The sequence below is a fragment of the Mytilus californianus genome, unplaced genomic scaffold (assembly GCF_021869535.1).
Source record: "Mytilus californianus isolate M0D057914Y unplaced genomic scaffold, xbMytCali1.0.p SCAF_8, whole genome shotgun sequence".
NCBI lineage: Eukaryota > Metazoa > Mollusca > Bivalvia > Mytilida > Mytilidae > Mytilus > Mytilus californianus.
In genome coordinates, this window is record NW_026262734.1 from 13,293,693 (window position 1) to 13,301,240 (window position 7,548).

The 7,548-nt window shown below is 33.7% G+C and overlaps 1 long non-coding RNA gene across 1 annotated transcript; it reads left to right on the forward strand.

Moving 5' to 3' along the window:
* The first annotated feature begins 1,647 nt into the window (after positions 1-1,647).
* LOC127711229 (uncharacterized) lies at positions 1,648-6,800 on the forward strand. The gene is made up of 2 exons (XR_007986601.1): positions 1,648-1,836; positions 5,547-6,800. It is a non-coding gene; the product is annotated as an uncharacterized LOC127711229 (long non-coding RNA).
* The last annotated feature ends 748 nt before the right edge of the window (positions 6,801-7,548 follow it).

A 7,548-nucleotide genomic window follows, 5' to 3' on the forward strand; every position in this document is an offset into this window, starting at 1 on the left:
CATTTAGAGTAAATCTGACACATGGTAAAACTGATTATCACGTGAAGATCTATCTGTCCTGAAATTTTCAGACAAATCTGACAACCTGTTGTTGGGTTGCTGCCCCTGAATTGGTAATTTTAAGGAAATTTTGCAGTTTTTGGTTATCATCTTGAATATTATAGATAGAGATAAACTGTAAACAGCAATAATGTCCAGCAAAGTAAGATCTACAAATAAGTCGTCATGACCAAAATTGTCAGTTGACCCCTTTAGGAGTTATTGCCCTTTATAGTCAATTTTTCGTAAATTTTTGTTGTCTTTTACAAAAATCTTCTTCTCTGAAACTAATGAGACAAATTTAACCGTACTTGGCCATAATCATTATTAGGGTATCTAGTTTGAAAAATTTGTCCGATGACCCCACCTACCAACCATCATGGCTGACTTGGTTAAAAATAGAACATAGGGGTAAAATGCAGTTTTTGGTTTATATCTCTGAAACTAAAGCATTTAGAGCAAATCTTACAGGTGACAAAAATGTTCATCAGATTGAGATTTATCTGCCTTGAAATTTTCAGACGAATCCGACAAACCGTTGTTGGGTTGCTGCCCTGAGTAAGTAATTTTACAGAAATTTTGCAGTTTTTTGTTATTATCTTAGGTATCATTATAATATCTAATATCTAATACTATTAATTATGATTTTAACCTTATTTTACATGATTTCCAAAGCATCAGTAAATACAGGTGAGCAACACAGGCTCTTGAGAGCCTCTAGTTTCAGTCAAATTTGTCAACTGTCTACCTAATATTATACAATAATAAAATGAGTACTTGTGGCATGATTGCCAATGAGATAACTTTGTACCAGAGACCAAAGGGCAGGTGGATGAGTACTGAAAATTGTCTCTTGTCCTCGACATCAGGAATACTGATATAAGCATTTTTTATCGTAAAATACTTACTTACAGATTGTGGTTTGAAAGTATATTTCTTTCCTAGTAGAAATTTATATCAATTTCTAGTACATTTCTAACAAACTTTTGGTACATTGTAAGTCTCCGTTCACTTTATTTTTAATGTTTTGCAGCTAAAAGTATTATTTCAAATTGGACAGTGTTCAGCAGCAAGTATTACAATGTGATTAGGATGAGATTAAAAGATGTATATCTTGAAGCACATACTGACCCATAGAATAAAGAGAATAAGGAAAGACAGTGAAAAACAGGAAATATTTGAAAGGGTAAACATTTATTTTTCAAAAAAAAAAACTGATTATGGTCTTCTTAAATTTCATTACTGTGATAAAGATTTATGTTAATTTCCATCAGGAAATTGTTATACCTTATTTCATATTAATTGGGACAAAATATGCTTTACAACCAAATATAGTGTATAAAAATAAAGAAATATTGTGTTTTAAGTAAACAATGTAAAAAAATTTCCTGTTCTGCAATTAAGTAAAAAGAACCATTTCATTGAAGGAACTGGGATGTATAAGTAATCTCCCACACATTGCGCTTACTAAGATTTAATTTCATTCAAATTTGTCAACTGTCTACCTAATATTTTACAATAATAAAATGGGTACATGTGGCATGATTGCCAATGAGATAACTTTGTAGCAGAGACCAAAGGGCAAGTGGATGAGTACTGAAAATTGTCTCTTGTCCTCTACATCAGGAATACTTATATAGGCATTTTTATATGACCGCAAAAAAATTTTTGTGGTCGTATATTGGTATGACGTCGTCGTCGTCGTCCGGCGTCCTCCGGCGTCGTCCGAAGACACATTGGTTTTCGCACTCTAACTTTAGTTTAAGTGAATGGATCTCTATGAAATTTTACCACAAGGTTCAATACCACTAAAGGAAGGTTGGGATTGATTTTGGGGGTTATGGTACCAACAGTAAAGGAATTAGGGGCCAAAAAGGGGCCAAAAATAAGCATTTTTGTAACTTCCAGACATAACTTGTGTGTTAGTGTATGGATCTCTCTGACATTGTACCACCACAGGTTCCTTATCACAAAAGGAATGCTGGGATTGATTTTGGGGGTAATTGCCTTAAAATTTTAGGAATTAGGGGCCAAAAAAGTGGCAAAAAACAAGCATTTTTCTAGTTTCATGACAATAACTTGTGTTCAAGTGTATGTATCTCTCTGAAATTGTACTGCAAGGTACCATACCACAAAGGAAAGGCTGGGATTGATGATGGGGGTAATTGCCTCAATATTTTAGGAATTAGGGGCCAAAAAGGGGCAAAAAACAAGCATTTTTCTAGTTGCAGGACAATAACTTGTGTGTTAGTGTATGGATCTTTCTGAAATTGTACTACAAGGTTCCATATCACAAAGGGAAAGCTGGGTTTGAGTTTGGGGGTAATTGCCCTAAACGTTTAGGAATTTTGAGCCAAAAAGGGGCCAAAAAACACATTTGTCTAGTTACCAGACAATAACTTGTGTTCAAGTGTATGGATCTCTCTGAAATTGTACTGCAAGGTACCATACCACAAAGGGAAGGCTTGGATTGAGTTTGGGGGTGATGAATCATAAGGGGGTTCAAAAAATTTGGGGGGGGATTTTTTTTTTCCTTTTTTTTTTCTTTTAAAATTTTCCATTTTAAGTTGGTTATTTCTGATTTATATTTAAAAGCAAATAATAATGATATGGTAGGAGATACACACCAAACAGGATGTGTAAATTATTATATAATAAGTATTGTGCAATAGCAAGAAATTTTCAATTGCACAGTATTGCACAATAGCAAGAAATCTTCAATTGCACAGTATTGCGCAATAGCAAGAAATCTTCAATTGCACAGTATTGCGCAATAGCAAGAAATATCCAATAGCACAATATTGCGCAATAGCAAGAAATTGTCAATTGTACAGTATTGCGCAATAGCAAGAAATATTTAATTGCACAGTATTGTGCAAAAGAAGATACTTCGTAAAAATTGCTTATTTCTTGACCAATTTCAATGGGGTTTTATTCTTGAATTCTTGGGGTTCTTTAACATGCTGAATCTAACCGTGTATTTAGTTTGTGGATTTTGGGCCCCGTTTTTAAATTGGTCCACATTGAGTTCCAAAGGGTCCAAAATTAAACTTTGTTTGATTTCATCAAAAATTGAATTATTGGGGTTCTTTGATATGCCGAATCTAACCGTGTATTTAGATTCTTAATTTTTGGTTCCGTTTTCAAATTGCTCTACATTAAGGTCCAAAGGGTCCAAAATTAAAATTAGTTTGATTTTAACAAAAATTGAATTCTTAGGGTTATTTGATATGCTGAATCTAAACATGTATTTAGATTTTTGATTATGGGCCCAGTTTTCAAGTTGGTCCAAATGGGGGTCCAAAATTAAACTTTGTTTGATTTCAACAAAAATTGAATAGATGGGGTTCTTTGATATGCTGAATCTAACCATGTATTTAGATTTTTGATTTTTGGGCCCCGTTATCAACTTGGTCCACATTGAGGTCAAAAGGGTCCAAAATTAAAATTTGTTTGATTTCATCAAAAATTGAATTCTTGGGGTTCTTTGATATGCTGAATCTAACCATGTATTTAGATTTTGGATATTGGACCATAATAGGTGAATGTCCAATTTAAAATTTTCAAGTTCTTAGACCACATTCATTCTGTGTCAGAAACCTATGCTGTGTCAAATATTTAATCACAATCCAAATGCAAAGCTGTATCAAGCTTGAATGTTGTGTCCATACTTGCCCCAACTGTTCAGGGTTCAACCTCTGCGGTCGTATCAAGCTGCACCCTGCGGAGCATTTTATTTATCATAAAATACTTACTTACGGATTGTGGTTTGAAAGTATATTTCTTTCCTAGTAGAAATTTATATCCATTTCTAGTACCTTTCTAACAAACTTTTGATAAGTCTCCATTCACTTTATTTTTAATGTGTTGCAGCTAGAGTTATTTTTTCAAATTGGACAGTGTTCAGCCACAAGCATTACAATATGATTTGGATGGAACAAAAGCAATGCAAATATCATGATGCACATACTGACCCATAGAATAAAGAGAAAGAAAGATAGTGAAAAACAGGAAATATTTGAAAGGGTAAACATTTATTTTTTTAATCTAATAGACTGACTATGACCTAATTAGATTTCATTACTGTGATAAAGATTTATGTTAATTTCCATCAGGAAATTGGTATACCTTATTTCATATTAATAGGTACAAAATTTGCTGTACAACCAAATATAGTGTATAAAATTTCAGAAAAATTGCATTTTAAGTAAACAATGTAACAAAATATCATGTTCTGCAATTGAGTAAAATTTTAAGATTCATTTCATATAATTATATAAGGAACTGGGATGTATAAGGAATCTCCCACACATTGCGCTTACTAAGATTTTATTTCATTCAAATTTGTCAACTGTCTACCTAATATTTTACAATAATAAAATGAGTACTTGTGGCATGATTGCCAATGAGATAACTTTGTACCAGAGACCAAAGGGCAAGTGGATGAGTACTGAAAATTGTCTCTTGTCCTCTACATCAGGAATACTTATATAGGCATTTTTTATCGTTAAATACTTACTTACGGATTGTGGTTTAAAGTATATTTCTTTCCTAGTAGAAATTTATATCCATTTCTAGTACCTTTCTAATAAACTTTTGATAAGTCTTCATTCACTTTATTTTTAATGTGTTGCAGCTAGAGTTATTATTTCAAATTGGACAGTGTTCAGCCGCAAGTATTACAATGATTTGGATGAGATCAAAAGCAATGCAAATATCATGATGCACATACTGACCCATAGAATAAAGAGAAAGAAAGATAGTGTAAAACAGGAAATATTTGAAAGGGTAAACATTTCTTTTTTTAATCTAATAGACTGATTATGACCTAATTAGATTTCATTACTGTGATAAAGATTTATGTTAATTTCCATCAGGAAATTGGTATACCTTATTTCATATTAATTGGTACAAAAATATGCTGTACAACCAAATATAGTGTATAAAATTTCACAAAAATAGTGTTAAAGTAAACAATGTAAAAAATATCCTGTTCTGCAATTGAGTAAAGAGTCATTTCATATAAGGAACTGGGATGTATAAGTACTCTCCCACACATTGTGCTTACTAAAATTTAATTTCATTCAAATTTTTCAACTGTCTACCAAATATTTTACAATAATAAAATGAGTACTTGTGGCATGATTGCCAATGAGATAACTTTGTAGCAGAGACCAAAGGGCAAGTGGATGAGTACTGAAAATTGTCTCTTGTCCTCGACATCAGGAATACTGATTTAAGCATTTTTTATCATAAAATTCTTACTTACAGATTGTGGTTTGAATGTATATTTCTTTCCTATTAAAAATTAATATCAATTTCTAGTACCTTTCTAACAAATTTTTGATATGTCTCCATTCATTTTATTTTTATACGACCGCAAAAATTAAAAATTTTTTGGTCGTATATTGGTATGACGTTGGCGTCGTCGTCGTCCGAAGACACATTGGTTTTCGCACTCTAACTTTAGTTTAAGTGAATGGATCTCCATGAAATTTTACCATAAGGTTCAATACCACAAAAGGAAGGTTGGGATTGATTTTGGGGGTTTTGGTACCAACAGTTAAGGAATTAAGGGCCAAAAAGGGGCCAAAAATAAGCATTTTTGTAACTTCCAGACATAACTTGTGTGTTAGTGTATGGATCTCTCTGACATTGTACCACAAGGTTCCATATCACAAATGGAATGCTGGGATTGATTTTGGGGGTAATTGTTGCAAAATTTTAGGAATTAGGGGCCAAAAAAGGGGCAAAAAACAAGCATTTTTCTAGTTTCATGATAATAACTTGTGTGTAAGTATATGGATTTTTCTGAAATTGAACTACAAGGTTCCATATCACAAAGGGAAAGCTGGAATTGAGTTTGGGGGTAATTGCCCAAAACGTTTAGGAATAAGGGGCCAAAAAGGGGCCAAAAATAAGCATTTTTCTAGTTTCCAGACAATAACTTGTGTTCAAGTGTATGGATCTCTCTGAAATTGTACTGCAAGGTACCATCCCACAAAGGGAATGCTGGGATTGATTTTGGGGGTAATTGCCTCAAAATTTTAGGAATTAGGGGCCAAAAAGGGGCAAAAAACAAGCATTTTTCTAGTTTCAGGACAATAACTTGTGTGTAAGTGTATGGATCTTTATGAAATTGTACTACAAGGTTCCATATCACAAAAGGAAAGCTGGGTTTGAGTTTGGGGGTAATTACCCTTAACGTTTAGGAATTTGGGGCCAAAAAGGGGCCTAAAAACAAGCATTTTTCTAGTTTCCAGACAATAACTTGTGTTCAAGTGTATGGATCTCTCTGAAATTGTACTGCAAGGTACCATATCACAAAAGGAAAGCTGGGTTTGAGTTTGGGGGTAATTGCTATAAACGTTTAGGAATTTGGGGCCAAAAAGGGGCCTAAAAACAAGCATTTTTCAAGTTTCAGGACAATAACTTGTGTGTAAGTGTATGGATCTTTCTGAAATTGTACTACAAGGTTCCATATCACAAAAGGAAAGCTGGGTTTGAGTTTGGGGGTAATTGCTATAAACGTTTAGGAATTTGGGGCCAAAAAGGGGCCTAAAAACAAGCATTTTTCTAGTTTCCAGACAATAACTTGTGTTCAAGTTGTATGGATCTCTCTGAAATTGTACTGCAAGGTACCATACCACAAAGGGAAGGCTGGGATTGAGTTTGGGGGTGATGAATCATAAGGGGGTTCAAAAAATTTAGTGGAGGGATTTTTTTTTTCTTTAAAATTTTCCATTTTAAATTGGTTATTTCTGATTTATATATAAAAGCAAATAATAATGATATGGTTTGAATAGGTAAATTAACATTTTTTAAGTTCTTAAACCACATTCATTCTGTGTCAGAAGCCTATGCTGTGTCAAATATTTAATCACAATCCAAATTCAGTGCTGTATCAAGCTTGAATGTTGTGTCCATACTTGCCCCAACTGTTCAGGGTTCGACCTCTGTGGTCGTATCAAGCTGCGCCCCAGCGGAGCATTTTATTAATGTTTTGCAGCTAGAGTTATTATTTCAAATTGTGAAAAAGGCAGATATTCAGTGTGAATTTTTGCCAAGAAGGACCAACAGGTTTGTAGGTTATTATGAATAGAATTGAGAATGGAAATTGGGAAATGGTCAAAGAGCAGAAAACAGTGCAAGGCCACCAATGGGTTTTCAACACGGCGATAAAATTCTGCACTTGGAGGTGGGCTTCAACTGGCCCCTAGACAAAGATGTGTACCAGTTAGTGAAAATTGATGTCACACTAAACTATAAAACATTAAAATGAATTAAAATTAAAAACCGTACAAGACTAACAAAGTCCGGAGGCTCCTGACTTGGGACAGGCGCAAAATTACACTGGTATGAAACATGTTTAGTGAGATCTTAACCCTCCTCCTATACCTCTAGCCAATGTAGAATTAACAAACCCATGCCAATATGCACAGTAAAACTCAAAGAAGTCTGAGTCCGATGTCAAAATAGGTAACAAAAGAAACTAAGCACTCGACTCCA